Here is a 16,353-nt window from a genome sequence, read left to right on the forward strand (position 1 = left end):
TAAAAGATGTTATGATTGTTTCAATTTTAATCAGTTTATTAATAATTTATGTAATGTTGTTTAATATATGGTATAAAAATGGTCTATGTATAGGAATAAAAATAGCCTATTTATTTTTTTGTATATTCATATCTGATTACTGTGGTTATCATAGTTATAGACGATTATTGTAGTTTTATTTTATAATAAGGTACTCCATTCAAATGTAATAATTTTTTTCTCTTTACAATTATTAAAACAAGCTGTCATGAACTGTATGTGCATGAATAATTTAAATATTTTTTACAGTTTTTAATGTTTAGTGTAATGTCTAATACTATTATATTTTTTAATAAAGAAATTATTTTACCAATAATTGTAATTTTATTGTGAAAAAGAATAATTGTAGAGCTTAATTACTATTAATCCCACAATTATTATAAAATTTATGATCATTGTCTATTAAAAATAGAAATATTAGAACATTTTGGTGAAAAGGCTTAAGTCATTCGTTACTTGGTCCAAAGAATTAGGTCAATACATTAGTAATGAAAAATTGTGAAAAAACAGATAAAAATTAAAAAACTGATAACAAGTTAATATGCACATTGAAGAGAAATAAATTGTTAACAAAATCAGGAATTTTTTAAAAATTCAGTCAATCATCATTTTCTGCAGAATCTTTTGAATATTATTTTTGCTCTGCTGAAAAATCACAGTTTTAGTCTTAAGTCCTTTATACTGCCCACAATAGCAAAAAAAAAAAAAAAAACAGGAAAATGACGAAACACTCTAAAGAAAATTAAAAAAAATATATAATATTCTATTTTTTTTTATCTTTTTTTGTAAAACAAACTAATTTAAAAAAAATGCCATTTTGCCGTGACCAGGATTCGAACCTGGGTTATCGCGGCCACAACGCGAGGTCCTAACCACTAGACTATCACGGCTTCCGTCGATAAATAAAATTATACAGTAATAAAAGTAAAATTAATACATTACAGTTTGTTTAAAATAAATACAGCCTGTTCTAAATCATAAAAAAATAACGATCAATTATTTTATCTACGGTTTCTCCAGGTGTTGTTATTATCCAACAATTAATATAATTTTGTTAAATTATAATAATAATCACACTTGTACATAACTCCACCTAAAAAAAAAAATACTAAATTATTGGTTTGTATTAATCAATCACAACGAAATAACGAAAGAAAATTATGCATTCGAATTATTTTTTCTATTTCTCATTCTTCATGTAAATAAATACAAAAATTATACAATCGAGATATTTATAAAAAAAAGAGTATTCTTACCAAAGAAAATTGTTAATAAAAGACGTAAAGGGATTGTTTTTCTGAAATTAACCAGTTCTAACGAACATTCTATAATTCACACAATATTTAATTCTTTGAACAACCTACGTGAATAATAAACACATTAGAGATGTACTAACCCGTTTACAACATAAAACGAGAGGTTAACAAGACAAAAGGGTCAAATGTCTATTGATGAATTTAAGAACATACATTTAAAATGATTATTGCTCTTTCAATTACAAATCTTTTAAATTTTTCTACACCGTCCCGGCCATGGTAAGGCACTTACTTACAGCGGGTTACCGTCACTTCTTCACAGAGATGCATCCTGCAAGCCAGGATGCATCTTATTTGAACTCACCATCGTCGTCATTTTGGAAGTGTCATTGAGCAAGCAAGGTTTTAAGACGCTGAAACTGGTGACAGTCGCTTTATGAGAGGTCTTCGCTGTAAAGGAAAAGGTCGTTATTTTTCCAGGCTAAGGTCGTGAGAAGTTTGTATTATTGTCGCACAGTTTTCAAGATTCACAATACATACCAATATTGTTTAAGAGAATCAAGGCAACAACTGTTCAAGAAAATTTCCTTTTTGTCCCAGAATGTTCTTCACTTGATCTTCGGAGAGTGCATTATCTACTTGCATTTTGTTTTTTATGCAACAAAGTGAGTCACGACTTCAAACATTGCACACACTTACGTCTCGAATATTAAAACGTACCTACTGGAGGTCAGTTAATCTTACGTAATATTAAGATTATTTCAATTAAGGCACGACTTTCATTCTTTTTAAATGAACGTAATTTTTATTTCAACATTTTATTGAATTTTCGTGTTTTGTTATCAATAAGATTTATACATAGATACATTTATAATAAGATTTATACAACACTAAGTGCTGCAAGTTAGCTGCGATGTGTCGCAAGACATCTTACATTGCAATTTCAAAAATTAGAAAAATCTTTCCTACGTTGAGTAAGGTTAGAAGTGAAATAATTTCCTGTTACCCACATCACCGATCAACTATGAAGTGTGTATATCAGCATAGTGGACTGATATGCACAGAAAAAAAAAATATATATATATTAGGGTATATATCAGCACAAAAAAGCACACTGTAATTTGAGAAATAAAATAGCTTCTCAAACGAATCTTTCCTAAGATCACCACTGGGAGAGGTTAAACATTATTACAAAGTACAAATAAAACATTGCCATCTAAATTTCGTATAACACAGATGCTATACAAGTGTGATGTACAAAAGAAAAAAAAATTAATGAACTCTATCTGTTAGGAAAGTGTACGCGAAATACATTACTGTAACCTTCTGTGCATTACCTCACGAAAATTAAAAGAAAAAAAGTTGGGATATCATTGAAAACTCCTGAAACAAAGGATTCTAATGCGTTACTAGGTCCCTACGTCGCCTATGGTTACTACGTTGCTTGTTATTAGAATTTAGTACTTAAATATTTCAGCAAAAATAGTTTTTGGAGATTAAAATATTTCTTCTTTTCAGCAAATTTCTTCTGATATCAACCGAATCTAATTTCTGAAATAAGAAAACATGATATATAATTTGTGTTGATAATGAATCTATCATTTATAACAAGGTAAATAGTTTTTGTTAGGATTTCCATTATTCCTTTTGCCTTTACAAATACCTTAAAAAATCATGCACCTCTTTTTCAGAATTTTCCATACCTTTCAAATCCCAAACATCAAGATCGATTCTAAAGGCTAATAAGTAGATAATGAATAAAATAAATAAATATAAGTTTAGTATCATATTTATTTTTTTTTTGGTAAAACAAAAAAATTTTAAAAATACCGCTCTGCCGTGACCAGGATTCGAACCTGGGTTATCGCGGCCACAACGCGAGGTCCTAACCACTAGACTATCACGGCTTCCGTCAAATAATAAAATTATATAGGAATAAAACTAGATTAATACACCTTGACGTTAGTTCAGCTTTCAAGATTGGAGAGGGAGAAAGTGATTATTTCTTATTAAAGTAGACCAACTTTAAAAAAACCACGGACTCCATGAAATAGTTTTGTGCGTGTATTTTATGTCGAAAAAATATGCGTATATGTATATTAATTTCTTTAACAAAATAAACTGAAGGTCTAAATCACAAATATTAATATTAATCTGTTTTTTTTTTCAGATCACAAAGAACCAGTAGTTTTTTTTATCTATTATTAAAGGGCGATATTATTATTCAATATTATTTCCCCGTGACACAATGAATTCAGAAAATTCAATTATGCTTTCGAATCAATTTTTCTATATATAAATTCTCATGTAAATAAATACAAAAACCATAAAATCGTGATATTTAATAAAAAAAATTCTTAAAAGAGAAAATTGTTAATAAACAACTTAAGGAACTGTTTTTCTGAAATTAGTCAGTTCTAACGAACAACCTACAATTCACGCAATATTTAATTCTTTGAACAAGGTATGTGGATATTACCAGCACCTCAGACTTACTGAACCGTTTACAACATAAAAAGGGAGGTTACCAAGAAAGTAGGATCAAACGGCTAATAAAAATGTCAAGAACGTACATCAAAATGATTGTTGCACTCTGAATTACGAATTTTTCTACATAATCCCCGCTAGTAGTATGACACCTGCAGCGGGGCAGCGTCCCTTCATCACGGAATGATTATCCTGCAAGCATATTTAAGCACATATTTCATCTCATTGCTGTCGTCATTTTGGAACTGCCAAAAAGACGACAATCAATCTGAAACGGTGATAGTCACTTGATGACAGGACTTTGCTGTAATGGAGATGATCTATATTTTCCAGATTAAGGTCATGAGGAGTGTTCGTGATGTTGTCGGCAGCGTTTCGATAATCAAAAAAAAGGTCCGGTTAACTGAGACACAGCATGTCAGGATAAAGCAAGCATTTTTTCAGCGTTTCGCATAACATACTAGTATTGTTTTTAAGAGAATCAATGCAACAAGTGTTAAAAAAAAATCTCCTTTTTGTCCCACAATATTATTCACACAATAGTCGACTGTCAATGCTTTTCTTGGCAGCGGAGTGCGTCCACATTTCATACATTGACGTTTTGCTTCACGCATTGCTTGTTACACTTACGTCTCGTATACTAAAAGTAGCTACGAGTGGTCAGTTAATTTGTTATATTAGTTCATTTTAAGTAATATGAAGATTATTTGAATTAAGTCACGCCTTACATTCTTTGCAAATGAACGTAATTTTGATTTTCAACGTTAATTTCAGTTTTAAATTTTTGTTATCAACATTACTCATAATTGAAATTTTAATTAATTACATGTGTACTTTCAGGGAAATTCTTGTATTTAGGAGATAATATAACTTATCAAACTAATTTTCCCTAAATCACCACTTGCAGAAGGTTTTAAATTATTAAATACTTCAAATAAAGCATTGCGATCGAAATCTCGCGTAACTCAGATGTTATACATGTGTGATATACAAAAGAAAAACACATTAATGTACCCGATCTGTTGAGAAAGTGACCATGAAATATACTACTTTAACCTCCTGTGTGGGTTGATAGTAATCTCTTCACTATTAAAAAAAAGGTGAGAAATCATTGTGGGCACCTGAAAGAAAGGTTTCTAATGCGTTACTCCCTAATAAAGTTCTTACATATCTATGGTTAATAGGTTACATGTTATATTAATTTCAAAACCCAAATATTTCAAAAACTATCATTTTGGGATTTTAAAATATTTTTACTTTTTAGTTATTTTCGTCAGACATCAACTGAATCTAATTTCTGAAGATAGAAGACATGATATTATGAAATTTCAGTTGATGATAGATCTGTAAGTTATAACAAGGCAATACTTTTTATTAGGATTTCTATTATTCCTTTTACCATAAAAAAAAACTTTATACTCTTGCACCACTTTTTCAGAACTTCCCAGACCGTCAAGTCCCAAAGACCTGGAAAATAACTGGATTGATGCTAAAGACTAATAAGTAGATAATGAATAAGAAAATAAATTAAGTTACAGTATGATATTTATATTTTGTACTTTTTTTGGTAAAACAAAATGAATTAAAAAAATATTATTCTGCCGTGACCAGGATTCGAACCTGGGTTATCGCGGCCACAACGCGAGGTCCTAACCACTAGACTATCACGGCTTCTGTCAAGTTATAAAATTATATAGGAATAAAAGTAAAATTAATACACCGTGAAGTTAGTTCAGTTTTCAAGACTGGAGAGAGAGAAAGTGGCTATATGATAATTTCTTTTTAAAATAGACCCACTTTAACAAAATTACGGACTCTACGTAATACCTTTAAGTGTGCATTTTATAGTGAAAAAATACGCGTATATGTATATTAATTTCTTTAATAAAATGAAGTGAAGTTCCAAATAACAAATATAAATTTTAATGAGTTTTTTTCAGATTACAAAGAAAAAATAGTTTTTTTTAACGATCATTTTAAAAGGTGATATTATCCAACCATTACTTATTTTATGAATTTAATTGATATTCATTATGCTTGAATGAAATTCCTTTTAAAAGTAAATTTTTGGCTAATTTCCCTGTGACACAACGAATTTAGGAAACCAAATTATGCTTTCAAATCAATTTTTCTATATATGTATTTTCATGTAAACCAATAAAAAAATCTTAGAAGAGAAAATTTGTAATAAGAACCTAAGGAACTGTAAGGAGTGCGACCACATTTCATACAATGACTTTTTTTACGCATTGCTTGTTACATCTACGTCTCGTATTCTAAAAGTGCCTACGCGTGGTCAGTTATTTTATGTTACGTTAGTAAATTTGAAGTAATATCAAGATTATTTGAATTAAGTCACGCCTTACATTCTTTGCAAATGAACGTAATTTTGATTTTCAACGTTAATTTCAGTTTTAAATTTTTGTTATCAACATTACTCATAATTGAAATTTTAATTAATTACATGTGTACTTTCAGGGAAATTCTTGTATTTAGGAGATAATATAACTTATCAAACTAATTTTCCCTAAAATCACCACTTGCAGAAGGTTTTAAATTATTAAATACTTCAAATAAAGCATTGCGATCGAAATCTCGCGTAACTCAGATGCTATACATGTGTGATATACAAAAGAAAAACACATTAATGTACCCGATCTGTTGAGAAAGTGACCATGAAATATACTACTTTAACCTCCTGTGTGGGTTGATAGTAATCTCTTCACTATTAAAAAAAAGGTGAGAAAACATTGTGGGCACCTGAAAGAAAGGTTTCTAATGCGTTACTCCCTAATAAAGTTCTTACATATCTATGGTTAATAGGTTACATGTTATATTAATTTCAAAACCCAAATATTTCAAAAACTATCATTTTGGGATTTTGAAATATTATTACTTTTTAGTTATTTTCGTCAGACATCAACTGAATCTAATTTCTGAAGTTAGAAGACATGATATTATGAAATTTCAGTTGATGATAGATCTATAAGTTATAACAAGGCAATACTTTTTATTGGGATTTCTATTATTCCTTTTACCATAAAAAAAAACTTTATACTCTTGCACCACTTTTTCAGAACTTCCCAGACCGTCAAGTCCCAAAGACCTGGAAAATAACTGGATAGAAGCTAAAGACTAATAAGTAGATAATGAATAAGAAAATAAGTTACAGTATGATATTTATATTTTGTACTTTTTTTGGTAAAACAAAATGAATTAAAAAAATATTATTCTGCCGTGACCAGGATTCGAACCTGGGTTATCGCGGCCACAACGCGAGGTCCTAACCACTAGACTATCACGGCTTCTGTCAAGTAATAGAATTATATAGGAATAAAAGTAAAATTAATACACTGTGAAGTTAGTTCAATTTTCAAGATTGGGGTGGGAGAAAGTGGCTATATCATAATTTCTTTTTAAAGTAGACCCACTTTAATAAAATTACGGATTCTACGAAATACCTTTGAGCGTGCATTTTATAGTGAAAAAATACGCGTATATGTATATTAATTCTTTTAATAAAATGAACGGAAGTTCCAAATTACAAATATTAATTTTAATCTGTTTTTTTTTTCAGATTACAACGAACAAATGTTTTTTTTTATCGATCATTTTAAAAGGTGATATTATAAAGCAACCATTACTAATATTTTAGAATTTGATTGATAATCATTATGCTTGAATGAAATTCCTTTTAAAAGCAAATTTTTGGCTAATTTCCCTGTGACAACGAATTTAGGAAACCAAATTATGCTTTCAAATCAATTTTTCTATATATGTATTTTCATGTAAACCAATAAAAAAATCTTAGAAGAGAAAATTTGTAATAAGAACCTAAGGAACTGTAAGGAGTGCGACCACATTTCATACAATGACTTTTTTTTACGCATTGCTTGTTACATCTATGTCTCGTATGCTAAAAGTGCCTACGCGTGGTCAGTTATTTTATGTTACGTTAGTAAATTTGCAGTAATATCAAGATTATTTGAATTAAGTCACGCCTTACATTCTTTGCAAATGAACGTAATTTTGATTTTCAACGTTAATTTCAGTTTTAAATTTTTGTTATCAACATTACTCATCATTGAAATTTTAATTAATTACATGTATACTTTCAGGGAAATTCATGTATTTGAGATAAAAAATTTATCAAACGATTCCTTCCCTAATATCACCATTGGGAAAGGTTTTAAATTACAACATACTTAAAATAAAGCATTGCGATCGAAATCTTAGACGCTATACATGTGTGATATACAAAAGAAAAACACATTAATGTACCCTATCTGTTAAGAAAGTGTACATGAAATATATTATTCTAACCTTCTATGTAAGTTAATAGTAATCTATTCGCTACAGATAACAAAGGTTAAAAATGCGTTACTACCTAGTAACGTTCCTACATATCCTGTGGTTAATAAGTTACTTGTTATAATAATTTAAAACCGAAATACTTCAGAAACTACAATTTTGGGAGTTTTAAATATTTCTTCTTTCCATTTAGTTTCTTCAGATATCAACCGAATCTAATATCTGAAATCATAAAACATGATAATATATAATTTCTGTTGATAATGAATCTATAATTTATAACAAGGCAAATAGTTTTTGTTAGTATTTCCATTATTCCTTTTGCCTTTACAAATACCTTAAAAAATCATGCACCTTTTTTTCAGAATTTTTCATACGTTTCAAATGCCAAACATCAAGATCGATTTTAAAGACTAATAAGTAGATAATGAATAAAATAAATAAATATAAGTTTAGTATCATCTTTATTTTTTTTTTGGTAAAACAAATAAAATTAAAAAATACCACTCTGCCGTGACCAGGATTCCAACCTGGGTTATCGCGGTTACAACGCGAGGTCCGAACCAGTAGACTATCACATCTTCTGTCAAATAATAATAAACAATGAGAGGTTACCAAGAAAGTAGAATCAAACGGCTAATAAAAATGTCAAGAACGTACATGAAAATGATTATTGCACTCTGAATTACAAATTTTTCTACATAATCCCCGCTAGTAGTATAACACTGCAGCGGGGCATCGTCCCTTCACAGAATGATGATCCTGCAAGCATATTTAAGCACATCTTTCATCTTATTGCTGTCATCAATTTGGAACTGCCAAAAAGAAACACTGCTTATAAAACCACTCATAATAAGAATTGACTTAACTGTCATCTGTAAGAGAATTAATACCATTTGAAAGAGAATTTTTTTATGCATGTTAGCACTGAAAAAAATATTTTTACTTATGTCTTTATACCATCCACCATAAAATATAGCTGTGATTATTAATCAGTTTCACAAAACAATAGTAATGGTTAGATAATAACACCATCTCATGAAATGCTCTATAAAATATTCATCATTGTTTTTTTATGATTTAAAATAAACTATCTTTTATATTTATACCTGAATTATGTTCATAAATTCATTAGGCGACGAAATTAATTTATATATATATTTATATATTTTCTTGATTAAAAATATGCACAAAGTTATTACGTAGTCTGTGATTTTGTTAGTGGTTCTATTTTAAAATTAAATAATCATCTAGCCACTTTCTCCCTCTTCAATCTTAAAAGCTGAACTAACTTCACGGTGTGTTAATTTTACTTTTATTTCTATATAATTTTATTATTTAACAGAAGCCGTGATAGTCTAGTGGTTAGGACCTCGCGTTGTGGCCGCGATAACCCAGGTTCGAATCCTGGTCACGGCAGAATGATATTTTTTAAAAATATTTCGTTTTACCGAAAAAATTAAAATAATAGGGCTGTTAAAATTTTTTTTTATATGAAACTTTCTTATTGTTCTTCAGAATCGTTACATGCATTTTTCTGGTCATTTCTTTTAGAAAGTTTGGGAAATATTGAAATACAGTATTACATTATTTTGTGCAGTGGTTTTTCTTTTTTAATTTTATTGTTAATAAGCCAGTATACATAACTGTTTTAAAGATAAGTTTGTATACTTTAATGAGCAATGAACATATTTAGACGTATATTGCTTTTTTTATTTTTTAATAACCTTAAACTTACGTTCTTGTTATCACTTCATATTATGTTGTAAATGTATGTCCCAAATATTAGTTTCATTCACATTTGTTTTTAAAAAAAATAAAATATTTAATGAAATATAAACGATTCTGTTAAAATATCTAATCTCAGAAAATTAGTTCGTTAGATTGTTTGTTAAAGAAGTTTATCTCATAAAATTCTTCTTAAAATAAAATTCACCGTTTTAATATGTGGTTTACTAAAATTCATGATCTTTGTAATTAATTGACCTGTTTCGTTAATATCAAAACTGCTCGGCAATATATTTTCGTTTTTCTGAAATTCGTTCTAACGTTTTGAAGTAAACCAAAAATGTAATATTCATTTTGAATATTATATTCTTGGATTTGAATACTATATCTTGGGTACCGTGTTTTGCTGGTGTTATCTGAATGAACCATACTACTGAATGATCAGCCTGAGTCTGATCAAGACTACATGTTTTCTGGTATATTTACACGATATTGAGTCGCTAATGACTTTTATATTTGATGCGACTATAAATAATAATATAAAAAAAAAATAATTTTTAGATGGAATTGTTTATAGGTAAAATGAATATTAAAAAAAAAAAAAAAATGGAGTTGGCTGGAGAATAACATCACCCAATAAAATGATCTATGAAAAAATCATTCTTTCTGAATAATTTGAAAAGAAATAACTAAAATTTAATATTCTCGACGTATTAAAAAAAACAAGCATCATAATACATGTACTGATTAATGTTACTGATAAAAAATCTGTTTTATTCAATGTGAAATTACTTGTTTGATTATATTTAAAAAGCGGAATTTCCGTCAGACTTCAAAAAAAGTGTTATAGTAATGATACCAAAGAAAGCAGGGGCAGATAAATGTGAAGAATACAGAACAATTAGTTTAACTAGTCAGGCATCAAAAATCTTAACTAGAATTCTATACAGAAGAATTGAGAGGAGAGTGGAGGAAGTGTTAGGAGAAGACCAATTTGGTTTCAGGAAAAGTATAGGGACAAGGGAAGCAATTTTAGGCCTCAGATTAATAGTAGAAGGAAGATTAAAGAAAAACAAACCAACATACTTGGCGTTTATAGGCCTAGAAAAGGCATTCGATAACGTAGACTGGAATAAAATGTTCAGCATTTTAAAAAAAAATTAGGGTTCAAATACAGAGATAGAAGAACAATTGCTAACAAGTACAGGAACCAAACAGCAACAGTAACAATTGAAGAACATAAGAAAGAAGTCGTAATAAGAAAAGGAGTCCGACAAGGATGTTCCCTATCTCCGTTACTTTTTAATCTTTACATGGAACTAGCAGTTAATGATGTTAAAGAACAATTTAGATTCGGAGTAACAGTACAAGGTGAAAAGATAAAGATGCTGCGATTTGCTGATTATATAGTAATTCTAGCCGAGAGTAAAAAGGATTTAGAAGAAACAATGAACGGCATAGATGAAGTCCTACGCAAGAACTATCGCAAGAAAAGAAACAAGAACAAAACAAAAGTAATGAAATGTAGTAGAAATAACAAAGATGGACCACTGAATGTGAAAATAGGTGGAGAAAAGATTATGGAGGTAGAAGAATTTTGTTATTTGGGAAGTAGAATTACTAAAGATGGACAAAGCAGGAGCGATATAAAATGCCGAATAGCACAAGCTAAACGAGCCTTCAGTAAGAAATATAATTTGTTTACATCAAAAATTAATTTAAATGTCAGGAAAAGATTTTTGAAAGTGTATGTTTGGAGTGTCGCTTTATATGGAAGTGAAACTTGGACAATCGGAGTATCTGAGAAGAAAAGATTAGAAGCTTTTGAAATGTGGTGCTATAGGAGAATGTTAAAAATCAAATGGGTGGATAAAGTGACAAATGAAGAGGTATTGCGGCAAATAGATGAAGAAAGAAGCATTTGGAAAAATATAGGCCACATACTAAGGCATCCTGGAATAGTCGCTTTAATATTGGAAGGACAGGTAGAAGGAAACAATTGTGTAGGCAGGCCACGTTTGGAATATGTAAAACAAATTGTTAGGGATGTAGGATGTAGAGTGTATACTGAAATGAAACGACTAGCACTAGATAGGGAATCTTGGAGAGCTGCATCAAACCAGTCAAATGACTGAAGACAAAAAAAAAAAGATTATATTTAAATCTTTTAATTTTAATTACTGAAGCCAAGGTGCTCAACAAAATTAATCAGTAACCAAAATTTTTAATATTAGTATATTAGTATTACAATTTCGTAAAATACGTTTTCGACTTTTTAAAAATTTGGGGCTCACGCATCACGGGTCTTTTTAATGATTAGAATATTTACTAAAATTGATTTTAATTAAAGTTAAATTAAAAAAAAATATATCGATTATTTTTAAATTTGGAATTTTTCCATTATGATAGAGTATTATTATAAGTTTTTTTAGTAGTGACTTTATTGTTTTTTAACAAAGTATGTTTTGAGTACTAAACATTTTAAAAATCGAAAAAACTTTTTTTTCATTTTGCTTCCGTATTCAAGGAGATACATTGGAGTAAAATTAATTTTTAAGAAAATAATTTCTAAGTGATGATAATAAATTAAAATAAAATAACTTTTTAAGATAGTTAAAAAATAAAAATACAAAGCTACAGTCATAATTTAAAATAAAGAAGTCGTAGTTTTCTAGTTTAAAAATTTTGGCTATTTTTTTTTTTTTTAGTAATACTAAAAAATAAATGCTATCAAAAAATTAAGATGTTTTACGTTAAAAATAGATAACTTGCGAGATGGATTTAAATTAAAATACATTTTTATAACATTTTTTAAAGATGAAAAAATATTTGACGTTACTACGTACGACCTTTCGAATAGGACGGGCAAAAACTTTTTTTAGTGGTTTGAAGGCCTATCCATGTAGAAAATTGGATGCAAAACTCCCACTAACTTTTTTATGAAACAAGATATTGCTAAAAAAAAAATAAAAAATATATATAAAGTCATTTCTAGGGGAGGAGGTGAATATTAAAGATTTTTTGCCTATTTGTGATCTTTATAAAAAAATTCAACTTTTGTAAGAAAAACTTTTAAGAATTTCACTGTTTAAGAGCTGCAGTAAAGACTTGAAATTTTCTTTCGCCCAAACACTCCCCCCGCTTTACAATATTTGCAAAGATTTAATTCATTCTTTCCTCTTAAGGTGGTGCCAAGTTTGAAGAAAATTGATCCACGAGGCCTAGAGTTATAAGAACAAATGCAGGCCAACATAAATAAGTACATACGCAAAACGTGCGTCTGACAGAAAAGTTTTTCGTATATTAGTTAAAATTTATTTATTTAAGGGACAAAACAAAAAAAAAAAAACCAATTAAAAAAATTTTTTTGAAAGTGCGACTAATCTACTTTAAACTAAGTGAAAAAAAATAATCATCTGATCTTTTTCTCCCCTTTCTTGAGTCTTGAAAGTTGGGCTAACTTCACGTGTAATAACTTTACTTTTTTTATGCTATTATAATGTTGTGAAAAAGTAGAAGCCGTGATAGTCTAGTGGTTATAGCCTCGCGTTGTGGCCTCATTAACCCAAGTTAGAATCCTGATGCTGACAGAGTGATGTTTATTAAAAAAATAATTTTTTATAAAAAAAGTAAATAAAAGAAGAAAGTTATATAAATTTTGTTACCTTAAACTTACTTAATGGTCTTCAGAATCGTTCCCATCTTTTTCCTGGTTGTTGGATTTAGAAAGGTGGAGAAATGCTGAAATACATTATTAGAATATTTTGTACAATTGTTATTTTTTTACAGATATTATCTTACAAATATAATTTTTTTTTTTTTATTACTAATAAGCCACTAAACTTAGCATTTTTAAAGTTTTTTTTAATGGCAAGTCCTAATTAGATCAAAGCCCTCTTAAACATTACAGGATACATTATCAACAGAAATTGTGTATTACCATTTTTTCTAATCTGAGAATGTAGTTTCAGTTAAAGTCTGAAGTAATTAAATAAAAAAAAAAAAATAAATAAATAAAAGTAAAAAGTTAAGTAATGTTAAGTAAATTTAAGTAAATATTAAGCAAAAATAAAAGATATTTTAAAGTTCTAAAATTATCTTTGTTGAAAAATATGGCTGTTAAAATTCTTATAAAAAGTACTCTATTATTTTTCGTGATATGTACCCTCCAACTATCCGTTAGAAATTTGTTTTAGAAGCCTATTTCTGAATTTTTTTTTAAAGGAAACTCTGTACTGTTAGTCAGGCACTAATTTTAACAGAAATAAAAGAGGTAAAAGTACATTTTTACTGCACTGTTTTGTACAGATTGGGTACAATAATACATTACTTAACAGTAGTATGTCTTTCTCATGGACATCTCACTTGTATAACAACTGAGTTGTGAGAGATACTGATCACTGTTGTTTTATACAAAATTATCATGTACAAACATTCTCTGTGGTGATCAGAGTGAAAATTTCATTTATAAAAGCATTTTATCACCTGCATTTCAGTGGGCTTATCATGCTTGTATATAGCATGAGCTTATCATGCTATCATGCCGTGGGCTTATCATACTTATATATTGATCAGCAAAGAGTGTAACAGGAAGAAATCATTTCACTTTTTACCTTTTTTAGTAAGCCTAGCATCAGGTGTCTTTTATTCTTGATACTGGTAATATCAGTTGAATTATGAGTCATCTCAGCTCTCTTACGAAATTACAGTTTAGCACATAATTAATATACTACTCACATGTACATGCATACAAAACCAATATTATCTGGTTTTTGGTAGATAAATGAGTTTGGCACTTTGAGCTGTAGGTTTTTGTTTTAAATAAATGTTTGGTTTAATCTGCTCACAAAAAAAAATCAACTTAACTGTTTTCTTTCTTGTAAAATTATTTTGCCCTGATAACACATGATTATGTGCAGCAGCATCAAATTGTAGTACCGGTCTTAATGATTTATGACCAACATACAGTAGGCATTATTTTAACTTTTATCAACCAGAGATAACACTGCCATATGTGATATATGATTCCTTGAAGAAAAATTAGATGTTTTTGAAATAACTTCATTGTCTGAATGTGGATGATTGTTTTGAGGTCATGTTAGAATAAACAAAATTCTCATAAGTAAAGGCTAAAAATATTTTAGCCTGAATTAGATTTTTAAAGGAAATGGCAACATGGTTTTTTGGACTCGTAAATTTGGGTTGGAGGTTCATCATATTTTCTGTTGAATTTTTTAAATGAGTTGACATGATTTCAGGTTAATGCTTATATAATCTGATTAATCTTATCCTGTTTTTATTTGATCTTATAAGGGCTGGGATGTTTCCTATGGTTTTTTGGTATTATTTTTTTTTCTTAATTTGTACGTTAAAATCTTCTGGTAAAATTTTGATGTGATCATTTGATACTTTATGGATTTTGTTTTCTAACAGTTCTTAAAAATTCTTCTTCTTTATTTGGATTTCTTTTCTTATCTTCATTAATTGCATGGGCATTGATTAATGTGTAATTTTTTATTCCATGAGTTATTGTTAGAAAAGCTAAACAACCAGAAGCGTGAATAGAAATTTTTAACAGAGTATAATATTTTCTTGTTCATTTTAAAGTTTGTTCCCAAATATGTCATATTTTTCATAATTTTTGTTTTCAGGTTACCATTTGAAAATTCTGTATTTTCTTTGACTGTTGTACTTTAGTCTGTAAATATTGATTCTTGAAGTGTGAACTGTTTGTTCGTTTAAAATTTTGATTAATTCTTAAAGTTTTCCAATTTTTAAATGATCTGATGTTTCAAAGAAATAAATGTTTTGGCATTAATTTTGATAGTGGGTTACTAGAAGACTCTGATTTCTTTCTTGTATGTTGGCTGCAGGCTCTCCAAACTCCAATTGCCAAAATGCATGCATGGCTTGTTGCCATGTTGGATTCTTGTTTTTGATTACCACCTGGATTTAGTGTCTTTCAAAAGCTTCCATCAAGCTTGTTCAAAGTGTGATATTTTTTCTGGGAAAGACAAGTTTTTCCAATGTTAAAAATACGGTTGTAAATCATTGAGCTTTTCTCCTCTTTATTAAGTTGAAGGTTCTAAAAATCTTCCTGAGTCAATTAATCCAGGGTCACCGTATGGAGGAATGCACCTCTACATTCAGACCTATTCAACCTTTACAGTTCTTGGAAGAAAATGCTCAACAGTATTTTTGATGGGTAAATGAGCCTCAAATATAGGGATTATATTTATATTTATTTGCATTTTTTTGCCAACCTGTTTCAGACAAGTAGACTTATATATGTATATAAGTAATATATATATGTATATATATTACATGAATGTAAACGTATATAAATAATTAATGAATTGAAGATCATACAGCTTAATAATTGGAACAGATTTGAACATATTTTATTACCTGAGCCTTAAAGGCTTGCTCTATATCTCCTATTAGTCTAAGCTTATATGTGCTTATGTGCAACACTGGATATGAAAGAGTCTTCAAGTGTGTTTACCAGCTCCTGTAGCAGAATCAGACCCAA

The 16,353-nt window shown here is 28.9% G+C and overlaps 5 non-coding genes across 5 annotated transcripts; 1 reads left to right on the forward strand and 4 right to left on the reverse strand.

Annotated features, from left to right (window-relative positions):
• Positions 1–857: 857 nt before the first annotated feature.
• Positions 858–929, reverse strand: TRNAH-GUG (transfer RNA histidin (anticodon GUG)). Its single transcript has one exon. It is a non-coding gene; the product is annotated as a tRNA-His (tRNA).
• Positions 930–3,130: 2,201 nt separating this feature from the next.
• Positions 3,131–3,202, reverse strand: TRNAH-GUG (transfer RNA histidin (anticodon GUG)). The gene has a single exon. It is a non-coding gene; the product is annotated as a tRNA-His (tRNA).
• A 2,179-nt stretch (positions 3,203–5,381) lies between these two features.
• On the reverse strand, positions 5,382–5,453 carry TRNAH-GUG (transfer RNA histidin (anticodon GUG)). Its single transcript has one exon. It is a non-coding gene; the product is annotated as a tRNA-His (tRNA).
• A 1,562-nt stretch (positions 5,454–7,015) lies between these two features.
• Positions 7,016–7,087, reverse strand: TRNAH-GUG (transfer RNA histidin (anticodon GUG)). Its single transcript has one exon. It is a non-coding gene; the product is annotated as a tRNA-His (tRNA).
• Positions 7,088–9,440: 2,353 nt separating this feature from the next.
• TRNAH-GUG (transfer RNA histidin (anticodon GUG)) lies at positions 9,441–9,512 on the forward strand. The gene has a single exon. It is a non-coding gene; the product is annotated as a tRNA-His (tRNA).
• Positions 9,513–16,353: the final 6,841 nt, after the last annotated feature.

This window comes from Lycorma delicatula, chromosome 3 (assembly GCF_047948215.1).
Source record: "Lycorma delicatula isolate Av1 chromosome 3, ASM4794821v1, whole genome shotgun sequence".
In the NCBI taxonomy this organism is placed as follows: Eukaryota; Metazoa; Arthropoda; class Insecta; order Hemiptera; family Fulgoridae; genus Lycorma; species Lycorma delicatula.